Genomic DNA, 25,541 nt, shown 5'->3' with positions numbered 1-25,541 from the left:
TTGATAATTGCTTTCGGCACCTGTGTTTTGTTCTCCTCTCCTCTGTAACCGAGCAGAAAGAATCCCTCAGCAGAGTTTTTAGCTTCGTGGCAAAGGCAAGGGAGGGTTGCAGAGGAGTGGCTCAGCACCCCGCTGTGCGATGCGCTGAAAAGGCTACGCTCTCACGTCTGCTCCACATTTGCCCCTGCTCAGCATGTCTTAGATTCAACCGCATCCAGATTTTTATCACAATATGAATTAAACCTTGATTTTCTGTCCAGTCAGCAAGTGAGCTCCACACCGCTTCCCACTCTGGACAGGCAATCGGCAAAGGTATGCAGAGAACCACAACACAAACTGACTACTTTTTCCTTCCTTTTTTTTGGTGATGGCCTCAAAATTGCTATAAAGGCTCTTGACAATGATTTATATTTATTTATTTCATTTTTCATCCATCCTCGCATTCAAAGCCTTTCTGTTTCGACCTGGTCTCTGTGGATTCCTGCTTGCAGTAGGGAAAAAAAAAAAGAAAATTAAAATCCATCAGCTAATGTGTCGCCTGGTAATGAAATAAGAATCTGACACTCTCTCACATTGAAATGCAAAAGAGGTGTCCTGGTGTTACCCTAGCAATTTATCATAAAAGCCAGTGAATTTCTACTTAATATACATGAGGTACAGTGAATTATTACAGGGCTTGCCATTATAACAAACTTCTCAAAGTGTACAGACAAAAGGGTCAAGTATATTATTTTCCCTTACGTCACTCGGATGGATGATCTAAATGGCTTTCTGAAGTTGGAGAATTTCATACTTTCTTTGAATATGTTTTATACTTTGTCCCATTTTGCACAATGCAACCCTTTTTACCCTCTGTTCCCTTTTTTGCTGGCGAGAAAATGGAAGAGAGAGGGAACAGAGAGGCAAGGCGAAAAATGTCACCTGCTAGTATCTGAGTGCTTTTCCACAGCTCTAATTCATCTCTGCCAGCAACGTGTCTCTGCTGCGTTCCTTTTCTTCCCAAACTGCACTGAAAAGAGTCCACCAATCCGCCCAGTCATCAGCCTCTCTGCTTCTGTTTATAAAACGCAAAAGTTGATATTAAGCACGGAAAAAAATCCCACTTCTTGCAGTAAAAACCCCTCAAAAAACTCTTGTGATTAATCATTTGTTCTTAATCTCGCGATTCCGCCTGTTTAAAATAATCAGCATTTAACAAAGCTTCTGATTGATATATGAGCTTACCACATTCAAAAAGTGGAGTCATTGAGGCACAATGGTGAATAATGCTCAATAATATCAAGTGTGCTGTACTGTGTCGTTTGATTGATGAGTTTTGTCAAGCGATGGCCTAAAACAGTTTATGCGTCTGTCAAATTAATGATAAATGAAAAGAAAAGCTAATATCACCTCAGCCAGGATTCGTGTTCATGTTGCCAACATCCTCCATCGTAGTTGTCGGTATGTCCAGCTCATTATAGTAAAATAATGATAATGTTGTAACTTAAAAGAAATCCCGTGTATGGCTTGATAAAATCCAACAGCGTCAATGAAGTGTTATTCAGCTATAGTCAATTATACACATTCCTTTATGAATATTTAATTAATAATCAAAGACCACACTTGAGCACTGAGAGGTTAGCTAACTGGAAAAAGGAAAATGCATTATAAGTGACAGGTCTAAGTGTTTTTCCTCCAGACTGAGAACTGTCACATCAACACATAGTGCATGTAGGCACTGATAATGTATAATTTATATGACAGGTTTTCCGAGGCGGGTGTAATGGCATTATCATATTGGAGAATATCTTTAGTTCTCCCAGGGGGCATCTCAACAAATCACTGTGTCTCAAGCAAACCAGGGCCAAAGATTAATGATAAACATGACAAGGACAAATTAGAATATGCAGAAGTTAGCATGTGCGAGCCACGCAAAATATCCTGGAGCTGAATAAATAGACATGAGTTCTGATCTATTCCCTGTTGTCCCAATTTTATAAATATTCCTATGAATATTCCTGTTTATGAACTACTACAGTATGTGTTTTTAAATGGACAGGGGCTTCAGCTGTCACATGTAATAACACTGCAGACAGAGAGTGAATGATCAGCATTTACACATCCAGTCGTCAGCAGCACTACATCAAAACAGAAACATCAAGGCAGAGTTTAAGGAAGGGAGTTTAAGAACTAATGTTAATGTAAAAAAAAAAAAAAAAAACCTCACAAATTCAGGTGGAAAAAGAGCCACAGACCATAAGTACTAAAGACATGATAGATAGAAAATATGACAAGGAACATTAGGAACATCAGAGGTACTGTAGGGTGGATGTTTGGTCTCAGTATGGGGAAGGACGCAAAAAACCTAGATTGACATGGACAATTGCACCCCATTTAAAATCGGTGCCTTATTACATCAACAGCCTTGTACATTAGCAAGAAATAGCAGAGCTAATCACCAAAATTGGCCGAGGGAGGCAGGAATATGGTTTATGTACCAAATCCATAAATGCAGTTGGTATTAAATTAGTGGTTGGGGACAATTTTAGAAAAGTGGTAGAGGGACAGCTACACCATCCTTCCCATAAATGGCACCCATGAAGGGAACAAAAGCATTGAGATATCATACGTAATGTTAAAAAAGAAGAAAAAAGATCAAAACAAGAGGCAAAACAAAACCTGATAAAGGAAAAGCCATTACAAAGTAAAAGAAGAAACAGCTAAAAAATAGTCATGGAAATTCTGCAAAGACAGAAACACACATGGAGGTAGATACCAGGAAAGCACAAAGGAAGAAGAAAAGGACAGCTAAAGTGCACAGCAATGAGCAAACATAGTGAAGTGCTAACATTTTATATTATAGTAAAAGAAGCGGTTCAGCTATGCGCTAAAGTCCAAACACCAAACATTTTGCATTCGTGAGAAAAAATTAGCGCAATACTACCCTCATTTCAGTTTGGGGCTACAGCTAATTGAACTCTGTCCAAATAAATGAAAAATAATGCATGCAGGATGCTAAGAATTACATATTTACCCTTTTGCTTCATCTATGCAAAAACAAAATCTGTTTGCTTTCCAAAAAATATCTGTTTTTATATGGGTGGGCTGAGTTGAGTGGCTGAGTTGAGACATACACCATAACTATACAACACTGCCGTTTACATATGAAGCTAGCAGATATAAAAGATGACCACATAGAAGCAGCACAGGGGCATGCAGGCTCACTATCCTATCAGTTAAAACAGATTTGTATATAGATTCAATAGCATGCATTGTTTCAATCGTTATACCTGTATCTTTGGACAATCCTAGCTGATTCCTCCTGTTCCAGTCTTACGCTGTAAGCTAAGCTAAGCTAGCTACCCTCTGAGCCTTGCCATATCATGAGAGTGATATTGATCTTATATACACTACTACTACTAAAAGCAAGTTAACAGGTAAGTACATTAGTACCAATATTAACTATAACTTATTATTTACATATATTTTTAATTTATTATTTACCACATTCCCTTTTTAAGAGTTGTTTTATCTAATGTATTGAATGAGTTGGCTCTTACAGCGAGACTCTACATCCTTGTGGTTGATTCGATTTATTGTTTCGGATGGGAAGTGTAAATCCCAATAACAATCAATAGTGAGTGTTGAGCCATTAGATCCTCTGAGTGACTGTCACATCCAGTGGAGAAGCCACTCCTCCATCTCCACCTGAGGCCCTGGAGATAGATGGCCCGCCACTCCATGGTGCACTGACTCATTTCTGCCCCGGTACAAAAGTCAGCACTGATTAAAATATCCACACTGGGTCCTTATTTCTATTACCAATTCACTCAGCCAGCCCAGACCCTCTCAATTAAAGTGCTTGAGCCCAGATGAATGGAGATGAGGGGGTGAATGGTAGCTGACAGAATTACAAACGCTCACAGTCACAATTTATCCTCCTGACAATTAGGAGCAATTTGTTTCATGCTAACTCATCCTTAAGGTTTCAGAAGGTCTTATTTGATATCAACAGGAGTGGCTGCAGCTGTCACAATCCCCTAAGTGCCGCTCTCTGTTTTGATTATACACAGTTGACTGCATTTTACAGTACATGTAACGGTTTGCTCAGTCCCGCTCTTACAGCTAAATTAAATGGGTTTGAAATATGTTTATACAGGCGGTGTATGCAAGTCAGGACTCCAGGACTTTGGTTCAGCCTTGTGGATAACGTACCTGAGATCTGTGCGTGTTTTTCTTTTAATAAACCAGATCTCGCTCTGTCTCATAGTAAGACCCCAAATAATTAGATTCACAACAGTAATTATTCTAACACTTTATAAGGCAGGAGATATATGTAAGCTTTCTCAACAACCTTTTAACTCCAGCTATGAAAAGTGAAAAAACGATGGCGACTTTTCAGCGAGAATGTCTTAGGCTCGGGCACAATGGGGAACAGCTCTCAATGACTGAGCCACTCTCTTTAGCGGAACCACTAAACTTCTGTGGCGATATTCTATTGTGCTTTGAAAAAGGGCTTTTGAAATGCATTAGCACTACACACTTTCTGAAGAAAGACGGAGCACGGATTTGAAACACTGCGACGCAACAAAGAAAATAATAAATAAATAAAAACGATATGCAATCTTTTTCTTTTTTAAAGATTCGCCCGGCCCCCTTTGAGATCTCCCTTTCATTGTTTGCTGACGACTTGATACTGCAAAGTTCTATCTATTTTTTTTCTTTTTCCTCTTCTTTTCTTTCTGCCGTAGCAAATTTGTTTTCAGGCTCCATAAAATAGCCTTTTCTTATTTCAAGCAGCAGTGTATGCAGTGGAAAATCTTTCACATAATATATCCTTAAAAGCACATTACTGTGTCCCATACACCGTTAAGAGTTAAGAACACAGTTAATATTTACAGCTGAAAAAAATGGGAGAAAGGGAAAGGATTTTGCCAAGGAATAAAACACCCCCACCCACGTATACACACTCACTCTCAGTGCAGCAGTTGAACAATTGCTATTCACAATCCTATCCTTAATGCCTAAGACCAACATAAAAGAGGGGAGTTTAAGAATATAGGGATAAGCCCTTTCAGCTTTTCTAAGTCTTAAGGCTGGTTTATGCTCCATGAATACTGAGCATCGGCAGCCAGTGCTGTTGCCACTCTAAATAGATATTACAATGATTTGGGAACAATGCATTCGACTGATTCCCTCAGACACAAAAATACATATATGTGTATATATAGTGAATAGGAGGCAAACATTAGCGCGCGCTGACAATACAAGCATTTTTGATGTAGAAGGGTAGAGCAAGATTAATGTCTGAGCGAGAGAAAAGGCGAGATACCACTTTGGGTGTTTGCTGGGAAAGCTGCAGCGGGAAGATGCTTTGAGAGTCTAAATCCCCCCCCGAGTACAATGCAGGGCTGCTGATACAACCAACAGACACGGGGTCACCTCCCCTCAGGGAGACAATGGAAGCACAACAACAAACTGGAGTGAGGAAGCACCGGGGACTGTGGCGGCACAAAGGCATCGAGGGGAAGGCGAAGAGGGGCGAAATAAAGCGGGAAAGAAAAAATGCAACGTGCCGGCGTTTTCCATCATGATTATTATTGCTAATAAGCGTCAAGGGCTGCTGAATGTCAGCAGAAGAAAGTGACCATTCTCCAAGAGTCTCATCCTTTCTGAATATTACAAGCAAGAAAATTAGACTTCGGGGCGAGTCTGCTTCTATGGGAGTGAATGACAACATGTGGAAGCATTTAATATGCTGAAAGATGGTAGCGTTGCGTGATTTTGAGGAGGGCCGACTCGCAGCACAAGAGAGGTGTGGATAAGCGGTCCTCTTTTTTTTGCCACTTAAGCTTTCCAAACGGCCTCAGGGCTCCAGAACAACTCCGACCCTTGTGTCTCCTCTCCCAATCCAAGATTAGCCTGTCTTCTTGTCTTAATCCAGCAGAAACGCTGCATCCTGACTCCAACACCTCTCCACAATTACTGCACTCCATAATCCCCTGCCTGCCTCCATTTTCCCTACTGCTTTAAGAGGGGTAAAGATCAGGGGTGAGCACTCATCCCCGAGCCCTCCCCTGCCTCTCACCATGGCAGTTAAGTGTCTGTGGAAATCATAGAATGAGTAAGCCTTGTGACAGCTTATTAATACTTCTCTCTTCTCTGGGGTTTACCAATGGTCAGTCCTTAAGTATACTGTACTGGATTAAAAGGATTTGCTTGTAGCTCAGGTTGGCTTCGGCAAAGAGGTATTTCAGTGCAATTCTGCCGCTCTGTTCGTACTAAGATGTCACTTGAAGGGTCTTGAGTCACATTGTGCGCTGGCCTGATGGTCTATGAGATATAATGTGGAACATGAGGCTAAGGTCTTTTTCATGGTCACTACCTCCTATGATTTCAAGAGCCACTTGATCCTCTTTGGGGAGCAAAAGCACTCGAGCCCAGGTCTGAAATACAGCAAGCAGACGAAGTGAGCAAGCAGCTCTTTATTCAGCAAACTTTGATAGTTTTTACTGTTGTTCCAAAGAATGACCACCGCAGTTCTCTTCCACTTAAAGCTGCTGTTCACTGCAGTGTACGCAGCTGAGCAACAATGACTGTGGCGCTTACAGAGATGTGCTTAAATGAATCATCCTGCTGGCTTAGCATAGCTTGGCTGCCTCTGTGCTCTGGATGTCTTTAATGCGTCTGTTTGCCTGCAGGCCCTCCGATTCTTTCTTCCCGCTTTCTCTGCTTTCTAGCCTGGATAGATTATATGTTTATATATATATATTTATTTATTTCAAAACCTAAATGGACTTGAATCGATCAATACTGCATTGTGTGTGTAACGAAAGCTGCACGGGAGGGGGGCACCCAATACGACAGATGTTACAATTCAGATTTTCTTTTCATTCTTTTTCAAGTAAACACAATGGCATATCGAAAGGCATTTCAAAAGCTGTTTTAAATTGATTTAAGTTAGCTCCTTGTCATAAAGCTGTGTGTTCACAAGTATCACAAAGATGACTGGGAATGGAGAAAGAGAGTAAAAGAAAGCTGCCTCCTCCAAGGAGTCTAAGCCATTGTAGGCTTCTACCCAAGCCTTAGATTTAAAAAGGGACCAAGCCTGGACAGATTTGCTCAGAAGTCTTTTCAGAAGATATTTTTTTTTTTGAGCTGGAGATAGTCATCATGGAGAATAAACAACTTACTTTCAGAGAAGGGAGGAACATGAAAGAATACGGAGGCAAAAATGTCCCACTGGTAACGAAATCAAGGAAAATAGAAGGGCATCAGAATCCTCTGAGCTTCCATATCAAATGTCCCACCCGATGTGGAATTCACAATAAAAAAGACAGCACTTGTGCATAATGTAACGATTGACATGACATATCTACAGCTGAGGAAGTAAAATGGGGAAAGGAGAGAGCCTTTTATGTTCCGAAAATATGATATGATTAGGGCTTTTGATGCTGGAAGCTACTCGTATTTTTTTTCGGCATCAAAAGGTGAGATCATAAGTTTTCCATATTTCTAGTCCCCCATCATATCGTTCAATATCTTCAAAAATTATTACTGCCGCATAACTGAATTAATCGACAGAAGTACAATTGAGTCGGAACCTCAGTTGCCCTAGCTACAGGGACAATACCGGGGCTTTTCATCCAGTCTCATCTGTTCCATTTAGTCGACATGATTTTGGGAGCTTCTAATCCGCCATGCCTCATTCAGACAGAACGGTGACCACAAAATATGCTGCATCCTCAAACTGTGATAGATGGAGGAGGAAGAAGAAAGGACGAGCGAGTTTCTTGGAAGGGAAGGGGAGAGATGCCTTCTACTGTGCAGCGCCGCAGCCTCACAGAGAACAAAACATGCAATTAGAGCAGCAGTACACTGTGAAGTGGTCATTACTAGAGCTAATGAGCGCGCTATCTGTCCACACATTAAAGTGCTCGCTAACGAGGGCTTGTTCATCATCGAACAAACACAAGTCATCGCATAATCCTATCTCCTGTCCTCTCATCCCCACAGCAAGGAGAGAGGCTTATTTGGGCAAGCGACGGACAAAAAAATCCAAACAAGGGCCGAGGATTTGGTTCGGAGAGGGTGACTTCGACTCTTCAAACTTTGTCAGAACATTCATTTCTTGGTAGTTCTGCTGCTTTGCAGGCCTTTAAAACTGTACTTCAGAGAGATTACCAACATTTTACTCTTTAAAATGTGTTTTAGTGTCTTAGTTGAGTACAAAAGGAGAGTTAAAGACATTTTTTAAATAACTGGTTGAAAACAACTTTAGTCATTGCTCTTTCTACTGACTGGAGAATCTATCTGAAGACCTCAAGGAAGTTTCAGCAACTGAAATGCCACCAGCCACCACAAGAGGGCACTGCAGCCAAGCATTTTTCCCTCTGACGTCTGCTCTTTTTGCTGCTGCTGCTGCTGCTGCTGCTGTGTGGCATCCCTTACTGTAAGCTGATAAAGGAAAGACAACCGATAGTTGCATCAGATAAAAGGGGAAGGGAACGCACTCCATAGGGTTCAGAGATTCTTAAACATTTGTTATCTGTTTGATTCATTCCTGATTGCAAAATATGTCAAATCCTCCCACAGGGTGAGCAACCTCTCGTTCACGTCCCCCCTCCACCCCCTCTGATAAAAGAAAAAAAAAAGCACATCACCTCCCCCAACACAACACTTTGTGTCCTTCTATTTAGAAAAGAAAAAGAGGAGTTGGGTGTGTAAAAGAAAGTTTAGTCTGTCACTGTCTCCGAGCAGAAGCGGGAAATTTGTCACAATGAGAGCGAAATCTTTGCCATTCAGCATCCCCAAACAGTAAGTACAGCTTTACTGTACAAAAAAATTCAAGACGGGTATTTTTTAAAAAGAGTGACTGACACAGGACTGAATGCATCTGTATTCAAATAAAAGAATGAAAGAAATAAGGAGATGAATTTGGATTTATTTTTCCTTCCCGCGTGTTTGTTTCCCTCCTGTCTCCACGGGGCAATGTTCTGGCAGTCACAATCGGATGAACAAGTTTTTTCCTCCACCATTGTTGAGCCTCAAACGCTCCGCTGTGACTCATTTCATACCCTGTAATTATGTTGGGGAGAAAACAGACTTTAATTCTCTTTAATTGTGTAAAGCTCAAACAAAAACTGCTGCCTGACACAGAGTGTTTAACCTTGGGCAGCGATATCCCCACATAAACCAGAACTGCTCCACACCTTAAGATGAAAGATAGAGAAACTGGAAATACATAAAAAAAATGGGTTTTTTTCTACTTTGGAAACATCTTCTGATTTTAATTTTGATTATCTGAGAAGAAGAATCCAGGTCAATTTGAATTTCTTTTGCTTGACATGATACATTTTAATGAGAATAATACTATTAATAAAACCTAATTGTTATAAGGCACTGTAGCAGGCCCTGTGGAGAAAGCGTATCTGTGGTGCATCTCAAGAGTGCTTCTGATTACTTCCTCCCTATTCATCATTTTGTCGTCTGGCCCCAAGGCATCAATAAACAACTGTCATGGATCCAAGTGAAGGCAAATCAGTCAGCTCTCACTGCACAAAGCCACTAATGCAATTTTATTGTTCATTACTTTATCATAATATTATATCTAGCAGCCAGATTAAGAAGTCTCGTGTTTGATTATCTCGCGAGTTTCTCATAAAACTACATTTCCACGAAGGAGATTTGCATCTCGCAAACCCGCTGCTATCTCAATCTGGGGTTTTTTTTCTTTTTTTGGTGGCATAATAGCATGCGATATAGTACATCAACTGCACCTTCGCAGTGTGCCGATGTGTTCGCGCGTTGTATGCATAGACAGATAAACACAAACACACAGACACACAGTGTGATGTGTGATCAGAAGCATCAGAGGGTTTAGCTGCAAGTAGCATCGCCCCCGAGGGACTGCTGCTGTGCCTGTGCAAACATGTGGACCTCGCTCTGCCACCTGGGAGCGCAAAAAAAGGGAAGACAATCAAGATCGGCCGGCCAGATAATCTCTGTTTAGGACACTACATGTATTTAGGCTGAAATGTGAGACTGTTTTTGATCTGCACATGTTTGTTCAGCATCTCTATCAGACAGCGACTGGTATTAAGGCGCACTGGCCAGAGAGACTAGGAGAGGGGGTGGGTGGGAAGGAAAACTAGAACTTGCAAACAAGCTGAAGTGGGTGATTTTAAAGTGAGCATGCATATTTGGTCGATTGAGCTCAAATAAATTCACTGTTTAATAGGACTCCAGACAAAATCTGTGCGCAGAACCAATTTCAAAGCGCCCATTTCAGGGTCAGCCTCATCTCAGCTGTGCTGGGCAGCAATCATGCTTCACGCACACAAATGATGCTTAACCACAATTAACCTGAAGGGTGTGCCGTGTACACCAGGACTATTCAATCTCACTTTCATATCACCAAGAAGTTAGAAGTTGAGAGATTGTCTTGGCGCCTCTCTCATCAGGCATCAATAATTGATTGAGGCTTCTGGGACACATTGCACATTGTGTCGTTCAGGGGCGATCGGCAAGCGGACCCTTCGGTGCTTTGCTTGACCCAACCGATCCTCTATTATTCATTACAGCAAAAAGGATCCTGGTGGACGGGTTAAGGAGGTCAGTCCACATTTAGTGCTTCCTCGATGGGCGTCCGTGCAGTTTAGATTAAGCATTTCGCGCTACGCTGCCTCTCCCACACATGCCCTGATTTGATATTAATATCAATCTTCTTTTAACACTTTTCTTCATTGAGATTAGTACCTCTCCCTTTTTTCTCCCCCTTTCTGACACTCATTTTGGTCTAATAGGGACACTGTGAAACGTACTTTGCTCTGGAAGAATAAAATCCTAAATTGGTATTTTGGTGAGGCTACACGAGTATGCAGATTAACTCTTCTCCCACACACGAACACACAGAAGATTCATATTTCTTCTTGCAGCCATCAGTTGAAGCAATGTTAGGAATAAATACACAGTTCATCAGCAGTTTCAGTTTTAAGCCCGATTTGAGTATTCTGATTGGTGTTTTTTCTTTACTGACAGCACAAAGGTTAGACCAAAAGCCTGCGGCATCGGCCTCGACCACACCATATCAGTCCGCCCTGTCGCACTGCCATTGTTCAACACCGACAGCAGCATCCCACTCAGACACAAGCAGGGTCAAAGTTCAGACCTCCAAACACTTGTGCAGACACTAACAAATGGCATTTAAACGTGACCCTGGGCCCCAAGGCTAAACAATGAGGTGAAACAACATGGTTTCTTCTGTGTAACAATTCTCATGTATGAAAAGTTAGACCTGTGAAATAATGCATAAAGTCATCCATCAAAGGCTAACAAAGCTGAGGCCAAAACGCTGCAAAGAAGACAGCGAGAACAAACCTTTAAGTCTCTTATCAGCCGATGAAGGAAATTACACGGCTGCGACCCTGAAACATTTAATTAGCAGTTTATGTACTATCTAACTGTATCACATCTCTGCCACCACTTCTCTACAATCACCCTAAATGCCTGGAGCAGTTTGCAGCAGGTTTGATATTGAACACTTCTTTCAAGTCTTTTGTTTCTGCTGGCGTCTGGGTTCTGCCTCTGTCCCATTGTCAAGCCTCAGATATCCTTGTCTGAAAATACCACAGAAGCCGCAACTATTACAACAACTGTGGAGACACAACAAATTAAATTCACCAACTGACAGATTTAGAAGATGTTCCAAAAGGAATATCCCTTTTTTATAGCTTTCCTCTGCGATCACAATCAAAAGTGTGTCCGCTGTGCTGTGTGACTGTGTGAGCGGCTGGTAAATTTGTCTTGCCGGGTCACCTTGAGCATTGCGGTGCACATGGCATGAGGGTCCCGTCACTGTCTGTGGCGCGCTTCGCTGAGTACTTCCTCAAGCGCGACACTCCCACTCCAGCAGGGATTTCCACACACCAACGGTTGAATCTTCCTCTGGGCCTCCATTGCTAACCATTAGCGCTGGATTAGGAGAGCGGGTAAACGGAAAAAGAAGGGCCCCGGGGGCTAGCTATCAGGTGGCTTTCATAACCGACTTCCTCAGATGACCAGTCAGGGCTTCGGGTTTAAACTTGCAAATAAAGCTGTATCAATTCGAGGTGTACAGCTAAAAAAACAACACTCCTCAGGGTGAAAGTGAGCAGCTTTACTCTTGCAGTCTGCCTTTCCACTCAGCATTTTACTCCTATCCTTGACAGTGTCAATACATTAGCAGAGCATAAAAGCAAAGTGGGTGGCAATTGATGGTCATGGTATCGCCCCATTTAACAAGTAAAGAGTCTTCACTGGCTTACTGACACTTGGCTTCGTCTTAATAAAAAAGCAGTTGAGACAGAGCCATAAGATTTTATCACTAGCGACTGGTAAACAACCCGATATAACTCAAGTTCTTCTCAGACTTTTAATCAAGAGACTGAATAACTTAAAGCTTTTTGAAAGAAATCAGTTGGGACAGAGAAAATGATAAAGACTGACTTCAAATATTGAAGGAACCTTCAAAAAAAAAGAAAGCACAAATCGTCGCAAAGACCTTAAAAGTAAGTAGCAGTGAAGCGGTAGTTGGAGCTTTTTATTTCATTGTTTCTTTTAAGGTGTGAGAGCAATGTTTAAGCAATTCTTTTTATCATTATGAAGTAAATGCTTTTTGTGCAACGTAGTAGAGGTAGAATATTGACCCCTAGGAAAATTAAAGTTGAAATGAGCAACCAAAACAATAAAGCTTCTGCTTTCCCCTTTAGCTTTAGCATTTCCCAGATGAAATGACTTATGCTGGAACAACTTTGGAAAGAAGAAGGAATCGTGCTCTTGGAGGAGGCAAATAAGGTGATGGGAGGCAGTCAGAGACTTTATTTAGCCGAGACATGGCACTAAAAGTATAGTGAATAAAAATCTAGAAAAGACCAAAAGATGGTACGTGTCCTGTCACTACCCCCAAATGAGCCAATCGACAGATGAATCGGGAAACATGTGATCCAATTATGTTGGGACTCTGAACAGTAGAGTTCAACTGAGTACTTGTAACTATGTGCAGTCATGTTTGGAATAAAGATGTAAGCATACGTTTCCTTTTTTTTTTTTTTGCTTCATGCGTAACATGAATTTGCGTGACATCTGGTCAGTGATCTGTTGATCTGATGAACTAACACTGATTGTGTTTGTGTTGGCACTGAGTGCAGAGACTTTAGAAGGTTCATTTAGTTATTTTTTCCACATCTGAAGACAGTGGCACTAAAAAAAAGGAGGCTAAATTGAAGGTGGCAGTGCTGGAGATGTTAAGATTTTCGTTGGGAGTGACCAGACTGGACAAGATTAGAAAGAATACATCACAGGGACTGCTCAGGTTTTAGTGGTTTGGAGGCAACTTTAGAGATGGAAAGGCCAAAAGTTTTGAAGCCTAATCTAAGCAGATATTTTAGCAATTTTTAGCTGTGGTTTGTTAAAACTCATGAAAGCTCTTTATATCCTGTGTTATGTGTTCATCATCTAGTTCAAAGGCTGGGTGCAGAGGAGTCAACTTATGGTGGGCTTGCTCTAAGTGTTTGAAACAGCTCTGTTTCACTGTTTAAAAAAGACTTTACGTGTAGTTTGCAATTTATGAATTGTTTACAAATTTAAAAAAACCCTATTCATTTCAGAAAGATCATTTCTTCAAACTACAATGTTCAAGATTTTGCAGATGATAATGCATAAGTGGTTTTCAAACCTGTCGACTGATCAAAAACCCAGGTCCAAGAGCAAAGCTGTTGCTGCAATATCTTCAGCACAGACAGACATTGTGACTACAGGAGCCCGCAGGTCTCGCAGCTAGAGGCCACTGAGGTGCAACCAAGCGAATCTGAACGTTGAGCCTCTATTTGTCAAGGAGACAAAAGTCTGGTTTTCACGCTGAGGTCACAGTTGCATGGAGAAGAAAGCCGGACTCCACCAGGTAAATAGGACGTTATTGTGCCATAACAAAAGCATAGTCTTAACCCTGTGACCTCATCAGCTTTGGGGAATGCTTCTCTATTCTCAGTCAGTCATCAGAAGAGGGAGCTTGGCTCTTTTCAAGACACTGCCCAGATACCACAGGTATTAGTACCCCGAGGGCCCACTGGTACACTTGTAGAATGGGATACAAACACAGCAACTTGTGGCAACACGAGCTTTTACTTTAATGGTTCCAAAAAGGAAGCCGTTAAGACACCTCACCTATTATTGAAGAACATGCATTTATGGAAAGGTTAATTCCTTGATGTGGTAATGGTATTTCTCTGTCACATATCACCAGTTTAAAGAGGAACAATGTACGGGCTGCAAAGAAAAATCTGCACTCAAAAACTTTGAGCTGCATCCATCTGATTTCTTGTTCCTTTACAGCCCCACATTTCCTTCAAAGCCCATCAAAACGACTTTCAGAAAAATGCAGTATCACTTGTTCTGTGATCACGCTAATCTGAACGCTTTAGCAGATTGAGAGCTTCGAGTGCTGAAAGCAAAGGCAACTCAATCTTAGAATTTAAAAGGCTTTTTTTTTTTTTTGCCTCATACAGCCTGCAGCCAAATGGCACTTGTGTTCTGACACGGCACATAAACACACACAAAAGAAGTTATTAGCGTAGATGCAAATCAAATTACTAGCAGTGTAAACTGCTATTCCTCCCTGCACTTGGGCCTGTAATTACTCTGGCTTATAGGACTATAATGAATGCTAATGACACACTACTGCAAGGCCATCAGCCTAACACTTGTGTGAGGTTGGCTGATTTTCACTTAAGTTACGAAAGCCCATTTTGGTCGACGTAGCTTCTCCTTTGCTCAGTGCGAGATTAAAGAGTACTAAAATTTTAGTGAGGAACACTTGCCTGGAATATGTTTCAAGAGCAAATCATTTAAAAATTAAAGGCCATAATTGGATGCATTCAACCATATCATATATAAAGCACATTTTTGCATTTCAAAAGGGATTACAAATTCAGCTACACAAAGAGTGCTTGTGGAAATGACAACAGTCGTGAATGCCTCAGAACAAGTATTTGCCAGTGTTCCTCATTGAATCTAATTTCATTGAGCTGATACTCATTTTTGTGGCTGGAAAATCAATATCCAAACAAACAGCAGTGATGCAACTACACTGCAAAGACTGAAACTTGTGCGTGTTAAGTCGTTACATTGCAATGTCCTGCTGAGAAATCTCAGATCCTGGCATTCACGTGGCTGTTACAGCATGTATCCCCAGCCTAAATGTTGTTTTAGATCAAGCCCACACAACCATGCTTAAGTTTCAGTACCTGGTTTCTCCCTTCTGTTTGGTAGTGTTGGTATTAACTAATACTTTAAATACATATGCTAATCCAGGAAGTAAACTGGATGTTAGTAAACAAACAGGTCAATCAGATACTTTTTACTTTAATAAATATTTATAAATAATATGAAAAGGGCTTCTCATTTTTTCCCTAGTAATCCTAAAACGCAGTTGCAATCATGTGGTAAACTAATTCCACTCTTACTGTTTTCATAGGAATTAAGAGAGTAAGTAGTAGTCAAGTGCTGCTAATCAAATGTATGTAATGCACTTGTACTGATCATCAGCCACTGTGACTATCTCTATAACAGTAGACGTTTTAGCAGTTTGCCAGTGTGGTGTGTGTTAACACAAAACCACAATCTTCGCAGGAGAGCATGTCCCAGTAAATTCACTACAAGGTCAGACTGTGCAATGCCTCTTCTTTGTAAAAGGATGTGGCAGCATGGCTTAGGTTTGCAAAGTTGCATCTGAACAAACAGCAAAACTCCTGGAACAATGTCCTCTGGACAGAAATGGAGATCTCTGGCCATAATGCAGAACACACCAAACACAACATATCAACACAAACAATTTAAATCTATAACAAAATGGCTGAAAAATTCAAGAATCAAAGTGTTGCAATGAACAAAGTCAAGTTTCGATTTACTCAAATTAACATTGATCACTTGATTCACTTAAATCAAATAAAGCTTGGAGTTATATTTTTAGTCTTTATACCTGAAGCCATGTAAGGAGAACTGGGTACAAGATGGTGCCCTTTTTCTTGAAAGAAAGTTCTTCACCCAGCAAGGACAAACATATTTTTCCCCGTGTGCATTAATATTTCACTTATCCACCACAGTTTCTTCTGAAATTCTGAAAATACAACTTACTTTTCCAGATGCTACAGAGGTTTCAGCAATATAAAAGAGACAAAAATCACACTAGAGAGAATAATTTAAGCCTTGATTGCAGTTGGAAGGTTGTTGTTGTTTTTTTGTCACATGGTGTTATTTAGGGATGTTACCAGAACCAACGTTTTTGATACCTTGCCATAAGAAAAATCTGAAAATGAATGGTAATTGTTTTTGGTTTGTTTGGGGTTCTGGAACTGACAGGGGCAACATAGACTGACTAGCACGTGTTGTAATCTAGCCTTACATCGTGAAGAAGAAATAGAACCCCAACAACTACAGGAAAAAACTACACATAGAAGATTGTGACTAGGGCAGCTGCTGTGACAGCTTCGGCCTGACTTATTAACAAGAAAAGCAGTGAGAGTTGAGTATGAAAGTACTTTGCATTTTTATCCTTAAGCACACCTAAAAAATTTTTCTGTGAGATAACTGGCATTGCTATCAACCATAGGCCAAAATATTTGGAGGGGTTAATGCAATTCAAGTCAATTTAATTAAATTTTATTTATACAGCACCAAATCACAACAGCAGTCGCCTCAAGGCGCTTCAAGTAAGTAAGTAAAATGTATTTATAAAACGCTTTTCACAGATAAAAATCAAAGTTCTTTACAACAAAGAAAATGAAAAGAATGGAAATACAACAAATAATAATGTAAAACAGTAAAATACAACAAATTAATTAAAAGCTTGCCTATATAAAAATGTCTTCAGCTGCTTTTTTAAAGAATCAATGGAGTCTGTACAGCATAAAACCAGTGGAGAGAATTCCACAACCTTGGCGCCACTGCCTGAAAGGCCTGATCACCACGAGTTTTGAATCAAGTGCGTGGGGCCATCAACAGTCTCTGATCTGATGACCTTAGAGCAGTTTCAGCAGGTCAGATATGTACTGTGGGGCTTGACCATGTAGGGCCCTAAAGGTTAAAACTGAAATTTTAAAATGAAACCTAAAACTTACAGGCAACCAGTGAAGGGAGGCCAAAACTGGAGAGATATGAGATCTTCACTTGTTGCCTGTTAAAAGTCGTGCTGCGGCGTTCTGCACAGTCTGAAGACAATTTAAAGATGATTAGTTAAAACAAGTAAAAAGACCATTACAGTAGTCTAAACGTGAAGAAATAAAAGCATGAATAATCATCTCAAGTTCAGCCTTTGACACCATTAGTCTGAGTTTTGAAATATTCCTTAAATGATAAAAACAGCTTCGGACCAGCCGCTGCTCGAGCAACATCGAGCTGTCAAATGTGACACCGAGGTTTCTAAGGCTCGATTTTACATAAGGGTCTAAGAAGCTGATATGCTGACTAATTTCTGGATTCATATGGTCAGGAGCAATAATTAGAGTTTCTGTTTTATCAGAGCTTTATATTGTAAGGTAGACCCTACAATAATACATACCAAGAAAAACCCAACAATCATATCACCCCCTATGAGCAAGCACTTTGGCGACAGTGGGAAGGAAGAAAGAACCAGGCTCAGGGACGGGCGGCCATCTGCCTCGACTGGTTGGGGAGAGAGAAGGAAGACAGAGTAAAAGACATGCTGTGGAAGAGAGACAGAGATTAATAACAAGTATGATTCAATGCAGAGAGGTCCTATTAATGCATAGTGAGTGAGAAAGGAGACTGAAGAAGAAACAATCAATGCATCATGGGAATCCCCCAGCAGCCTACACCTAATGCAGCAAAACTAATGGAGGATTCAGGGTCACCTGATCCAGCCCTAACTATATGCTTTAGTAGAGATAGTGTCTGTCTCTCGAATCTAAACTGGAAGCTGGTTCCATAGAAGAGGGGCCTGAAAACTGAGGGCTCTGCCCCCCATTCTACTTTTAAATACTCCAGGAACAAGGTATTGCACCTCACTGTGCAATACCTTTTGTGCAATACTTTTGTAAATAGTCAACGGTGCAATAGACTCAATACTTGAAATGTGCAATTCACTTGTATTTTTATTTTTATTCCTATTTATTCTATTTATCCCCTTCGTATATTTTATTTATATTGTCTCTGTATTTATATATATGTGTGTGTGTATAACTCTGTAACTTCTGTCGGTGCTGTGCTTTTTTGGAAATCGAATTTCCCAGAGGAACCCACCCGAGGGATTAATAAAGTTCTATCTTATCTTATCTTATCTTAAGTAGGCCTGCAGTGTGAGAGCGAAGTGCTCTAACGGGGTGATATGGTACTACGAGGTCATTAACATAAGATGGGGCCTGATTATTTAAGACCTTGTATGTGAGAAGCAGGATTTTGAATTCAATTCTGCATTTAACAGGAAGCCAATAAAGAGAAGCATATTTGGAACATTATATAAATACTTAAGGTCTCAGCAACTTTTGCAGACAAGCTGGGCAAGTCTGTGTGACTGTGGGGATAGTCCCCACAGTCTTCACTAGTGGAGATAGTTACAAAGCTTTCTTCGTTATGAATTAGCGATACATGTTTTTATTGAACATTTGAAGATAAAAAAACAGAAACTCTTGTAGAGGACATCAAGTCAGAGATAGAAACGACAAGGAGCAGGTGCATCTAGTACAGGTAGAGCTGCTGCAAAAACCCACAGAGCTCAGCAGCCAGCGCAACAAATTCTGGATCCTTGGCTTTTAGTTAGCAGTTAGCATTAGCAGCACACGCTGCGTCGGATGTGAAAGGACCTTTATGCTGCGCACTGTGACTCACAGCAATGGTCCCGGGGCAGCCCTGACCTTGTGTTAAACTAATCCTAAAGTAATAATGGTATTTCTAACCACTGATATACCACAACTTTATTCTTTCAACAGCTGCTGAAAGTTAGGGGACCTAGCTGCTATCGGATATTTATATAAAGATCCTCCAGCTTCAAACTGTATTGAATTCAAACTGTAAGTCCACACACAAATCTTTTTTACGCACACACAAATTCTTTTTACACATACAAATCCTAATTTACAACTACAAAACTGATTTACAAGTAAAAAATATTTATGACCACAATTTGAGCCCACACACATCCATCTTTTATATACAGACCATGGTGTTTAGCTCTCTTAATGCCATACTGAGGTCACACTGGCAGGTAGTTGTGTAACAAATACCTGACTATACTACAGACAAGTTGCATTGTGGGTAAAAAGAAAGTGTTTTGGAAAAAACTGGAGAAGAATGTAGAGTGACGTTGTTTCTAAAACATTACTTTAGACATTTGTTCCATTGTAAGTTCAACTTTATTATAAGGGATAAATAATACAAGTAATTCAATTACATGTTTTGTGATGATTATAAACCACTTTTTTAAATACGAAACTTTATTTAAATGCTTTGACAGTTAAAATATCTCGGCCTTTGCAACATTTCAAAGATCTCGTAACAAAACCTACACATCAGGTATTTTTACACACACATCTTGATGCCTAAACAGCACATTGGATTTGAATATACAGTAACATGTCTTCACCTTGCTCTGCTGACAATATGCTTATTGAATGATATCATCGACTTACTGGTATAACAGCCACCACCTCTGTAGATTTCTTAGCACAAACAGAAAAGCGAGCTGAAGCTCCCCATCAACTGCCTGAATAAGGGATTTCTCTTGACCCGAGTTAAAGGTCACCAGTGCAGAAGAAATGCTGCAGTAGAGGGAATCCAGGGTCTGAAATCTGTGCGGATCACCCAGAGATAAGGAGCGGAGGAGAAAGCGGAGAGGACAAGGAGTCAGTGAGCAATGCATCACAGGCTTGTTGGTGGCACAAGCGCCTCACAGGCGAGAACTGGAAGCTTCCCAGTTTCCTTCTATCGTGTTACTAAGAGCACTGAAGATAGCAGCGGCCGGTCAAGGAGAGGGGCTGAACATCTGAGATAGCGACGGCTAAGATTAATGGTACTGAAAATGTTCAGTTTTACATAAACGTGTCCACTTTTTCTTAGAAAAGATCCACATTTATATACAGTATCGATACAGGTATAACACATTTGTGCTTCTCAGTTGCATTTGTCTGGTATTTTTTGGCTGGTTTGTCACAGCATGTTCCATAAGGCTGTACATAGTATGAGTGATGAGAAATGGTAATCAATCCACTGTCATACAGATAGAGTGATAAATAGGTCCACCTACGTCCAGATGAACAGAATCAACCTTTTGGGGTGTACATAGGTTGCATTTTATTGTACTTTCACTGTCAGTTAATGCAGTGCAGTGGTTAGGACTGCTGCCTCACAGAAAGACAGTCCTGGGTTCAAATCCACCATTCTGTAGGTGCATGTTTTGCATGTTCTTCCTTCGTCTGTGTGGGTTCTCTCCAGGTATTCTGCCTTCCTCACAAAGACATGGAGTTAATTGGTGATTTCTAATCGCCCTTTCTTTTAAAACAACTTTAATTATCTTATTTTCAGATCTTAGAGCGGATTTATGCTTCTGTATTAAATATATACTGTAGGTACATAAGAAAAGAAAAAACCTCCTGAAACCCAATGCTGTAACTTATACTGCTGTAACCTGATGTGGACGTCCCATGAAGTGAAACTGTGTCACACTGAAACGGTTACTGTGATTGCCCCGTTCAGTGTCGTCATTCCTGCTTCTCTGGACATTTTAATTTTTTATATGTACTAGAAGAAAATGGATCAAAAAAGAAAAACTACACTGCAAGCTATTGTTTTGGCAGCAACCTTGCAGAGAAACACCAAGTATAAATACTAGGCATTGGTGGTTTGCACAGGCTACATGATAGGCTCCTCTATGATTCAATGTAGGAGTGTAAAATAAGCTTTAGATCCAACATGTTGAGTTGTGTTTGAACTCAGGTCAAGAAAAAAAAAATGCTCTCTTTTTGTGACTTATTTTATTATATGAATTCCACATTGGCATTTTGATAATGTCACACCTTGACAAATGGAAAAACTATATGATTTCAATAACTGGCCTAGTTTACCTCAGACAGAGTTGATGGCAGGTTGTGGCAACCTAATATATGTAACAGTGTCTGAAACCAGCTTTATATTTGAGGGTTAAAGATCTTTTTACGGTTATGAAATAGTAATTGAGTTTTTCCTTTTTCGAAGCCACTGCTGAATTAGACAGAAAACGCTCCAGTGAAGTGAAGAAAGATGCAATTGGGGTCATAAAAACGGGCAATTTTCAGTGTAAATTCTGTGGAACAATGGCAGCATTCATCATAAAGAGAAAATATAGTTTCAGTTCTAGCCACAGAGGCAGAGAGAAAGAGACAGCGGTGAATTAAAAAGACATTTCAAGGTAAATACAGCATGGCCAGCATCAGACCCAATCACAAAAAATACATTCTCACATTTTGAACTTCAATTTTTTCTAAAGCATCACCTCTTATGAAACTTGTTCAATTAATTACTGAAAGCACAAAACCTTATTTAATCCAGCCTCATCTTTGTGCTGTGAGTTAACATAATATTGAGCACATTTACCTCGATGAGCATCCAAGGACAGCAGCAGCAGCACATTTCCTCTGTCACAGCTGAGGAACAGGGTGATTTTTCAGATCTCAGTGGACAAAGCATCCGCAGTAAATCTCAGATCAAATAACATGCTGAAAAGTTGGGTCCCAAAATAAAGAGCCACCGTCAAAGAGCCAGCGGGTAGGAAGAGGAAGGGAAGATTGTCTCAAATGAAAGACACTCCATTGAAATCCTATTGAGCTATTTTCAGTGAGAGGCCCCAAAAAAGCGAGAGAAAAGAGTGCACTGGTAAAGGTCAGCGTGAACCCAGATCATAGAACCTGAAACATGGCACACAGATAAAGAGCCCACTGAGAAATATCAATTACGCCTTGACATTTTCCAGGGAGACAAAAGAGGCTTGTATAATAACACAAGAGGGTGGGGCTGTGGCTACTATGTAAAAATGTATGCAACATTAATTCATTTTACATAATAAATATCCTCAAAGATTTTCTCAACTATCAAAATCTATAACAAATGTGGCGACATCACAGCATGATTTCATTTCCCGCTAAAACATGAAATGTATCTGACCTGCCAGTGAATCCAGAAGATTTGGCATATTCCATTTTGAAGAGGAAGTTTGAAGCTTTATGCACACAGAAAGATGTTTTTCCATTCATTACATTCTCACAGTCGCCCTGCAAGTTGCTCATCTCCGACCTACAAAGCCCTAAGTCACCGCAAGTTCATCTTGACAAAATGTTTTTCATGTAGTGAGGAACCTGCACTTCACTGTATGGAACAGTTATTCATCCATTCTCTTCCGCTTCTCTCCTTATCAGGGTCTCAGGGAGGCTGCACCCTATCCCAGCCGCTATAGCGCAATAGGCAGGTTACGGGGTACACTCTGGACAGGTCACCAGGCTGTCACAGGGCTAATAAAGAGAAACAGACAACCATTTGCACCCACATTTACACTTATGGGCAGCAGTGCTACCAAACACCCAAAAGATAAACTGTTTGCATTTGTGCACAGTTCTACATATTTGCACATTGAAGAACATATCCTGGTCAAAAATGGCTTCAAGATTCCTCACAGTGGTGTCCAAACCCAGGCCTCGAGGACGGTGTCCTGCAGGTTTTAGATGTGTTCTTGATCCAACATGTCTTGAAGTTCTCCACACACCTGGTAATGACCTAATCATTTGATTCAGGTGTGTAGACCCAGGGTGAGATCTAAAACCTGCGGGACACCAGCCCTCGAGGCCTGGAGTTGCCCAAGACATTCCTGTAGTTTAACTAACTGATGTGTCATCTGTCTTCAAGGATAGATAAACCTGGGTATCATCTGCATAGCAACGAAAATAATATGCTATGCCTTCTAATATTGCTGCCTGAAGGATGCATGTAATATAAATAAAATTGGTCCAAGCGCAGAACCCTGTGGAACTTCATAATTAACCTTAGAAGAAACTGAATTGTATTACATACAGCACAGTACCTTTGATACCTACCAGAGTCCACTGTCAGAGGGCGTAACATTGTTCATAATCTCTGGCTAATATGCTGTCAGGTCATGACACCACATCATCCATGAAAATCCAAATGTTACAACCTTTGCCTGTTGGTGGATAACCGCTTACAACACAAGTACAACACTGTTTCTTTTCTTGCTTGTAAAATGTTGCCTCGGTGTCTCCTCCAGCTACAACCAAATGACATTTAAGAACTGTGGTGTAATTTTTTTCATAAATTTAGTATCATCTTTGGCCATGGGGCATCTTTATGATGCTGAAATGGCGTGAATGGTGCTTTTTTTTTTTTGGATCAAAACAAGACTACCTCATTATGCTGGCCATTTGCTCATAAGGCCATCCTCCACCTCTTAGCAGGAGAAAACCGCAAACTTAAACTAGACATGAGCCACCATTAAATAACACAAGGGGGAAAAGATGACTCTGTATTAATTTGGTGTGTCTTTATACCTGGTTTCCATCCTCCTGTTGGTATGTTCACGTCACACGTGGAGCTCCACACTCGATAGATTCTTTAGCAGGACAGCTCTCACAGCTTCCGTTTCTTTGGATCTCTGTTGGTTACGTGCATTTGCCCATGGCTTTCATTTGCATGTTTGTTACATGTATTCACTGGTCTCTTAACGCCACACTGTACTGCATATTTTTCTCATTCATTCATTTGTCATGCACAATATTCTTGACACACTTTCATCCCATTTTGACAGTCAAAAAAGAGCTCATTTATTTAAGGGGAGAAACAAGTTTACTATTAGAAACAACAATAATGAATAAAAAAAATAGTTTTTAGTTTGTTTTTTGTCATTTCAAGTACAATTTATTGGTTAAATAACATTAAATATTTAAAGTGAAAGTCCTTCTAGAAGCAGGTCACTGCGCTCAGCATTCATTTGGCTAGTTATCGTGAAGTTCCTACATTTCACAGGTTTTTGTGGTGTACTGCTAATTATGTGACAAGGAATTTCAGGTCATGTTACCAAGTAATGGTAAAGTAATGTAAATCATCCAAATTTACTATACTTCTAGCACTATCTTTAGCATTACTTAGTTCTCACACAGATTTCTTCGAGTGACATTCTCCTCTCGTGTAATATTGCTGGTAAAATAAACGTGACTGGGGAAGCAAATTACCTGAAGACACTACAGAGAATCAGATAGCGTGAGTCATCCAGGGCAACAGCATAACTGCATTCAGTGACATATTAAATAAGATAATACCTATTTCAGTACATCACATGGTGCAATTTAATTCGTATTTAACATGACACTTGAGCTCTGAAGGTTGTAATATGATGATTTGGACTCTTTTTCTTCATGAGGTCGTCCCTAGCAACAATGTAACAATTGAAACAATGTGAAATTAACCGTGCATCTTGTATGAAGCCCCCTATCATGTCATGTACTGGGAGGCACCTGAATCTTACATTATTCAACAATACGGAAAATCAAGCCTCTCTACAAGGCTGATATCTTATTCATCTGCTGCTCTGTGCTACCTCAAGTATTTGCTGGCATAATTAGTTGGCATAATCAACCCTGTACAGCTTTGTGGTGATAACAGTGTTGTACAGTGCACATCATTTTATGGTGAATGAATGTAAAGGGGGCACCTCTCATACAGACTCTTATTCCATTCCTGAGCCAAGGTAAATCAGTACAGCGGACAAAAAGATTATCGTATTATTCACATATAAGACTTCCTGCAAACGATTTAAATGGCATGCCGAATCCATCCTGGTACACTGGAGGACTTTGAAGCAATCAATGTGATTATAAATCACAGCTGTAAGGCACTCAAGGCCGTTCTTTTGGTTTCATCGGATGCCGTGGCTGCTCAGTTCAGGGTGTGTCAGGCCGTGACTGCTTGCATTCACTGGAAGTTAACAGCATGAATAGGCAAGGACAAACACGAGGTACAGTAGAGCAGCATGGTCAGGGTAAATAACAACAGACTGAATGTTTAATATTCTGCATCAGCCTCAAGTAACTCAACGACTGGCAAATGTTACAAGCCGGTAAAAGATCCCGTCTCCTCAAAGTTAGCTTAATGTTATAGAACATCTACGGTGATCCTATTAATGAGCTAACAGAAACTGATCCATCATCTAGACTGATTTACTGAGGTGAATGATGGGCAAGCATATGACGTTTAGCTGGAGGTTGGCGAGAGAGGGGTGGGGTGGGGTCACATAATTTAAGCCTGTGTTGGATTTCCTGCATGAAACCTCTTATAAAATATATGAATTAGAGATGCTAAATCAAAATAAAATATTTTCCAGGAAATCAAGATGTTGAAGATCCCAGTTTCAGTTAAGGAAAAATATTAGTCTGGACTATTCAAGCAGATTCCTGCAAAAAAATAACCACGATCTGTTTCCAAACACAACACAATCCTGTTAAGTGGGGAACACGTTCCCTTTGAAACACCATGCA

At 40.4% G+C, this 25,541-nt stretch overlaps 1 long non-coding RNA gene across 1 annotated transcript; it reads right to left on the bottom strand.

Moving 5' to 3' along the window:
* Positions 1–267: 267 nt before the first annotated feature.
* LOC309700955 lies at positions 268–3,308 on the bottom strand. The gene is made up of 3 exons (XR_014274814.1): positions 3,270–3,308; positions 922–1,054; positions 268–481 (listed from the first exon to the last, which is right to left on the bottom strand). It is a non-coding gene; the product is annotated as an uncharacterized lncRNA (long non-coding RNA).
* Positions 3,309–25,541: the final 22,233 nt, after the last annotated feature.

Source organism: Aulonocara stuartgranti, assembly GCF_965226115.1.
Source record: "Aulonocara stuartgranti genome assembly, chromosome: 23".
NCBI classification, from domain to species: Eukaryota; Metazoa; Chordata; class Actinopteri; order Cichliformes; family Cichlidae; genus Aulonocara; species Aulonocara stuartgranti.
Note: the sequence above shows the minus strand (reverse complement) of the source record. Positions and strands in the feature narration are given on the sequence as shown.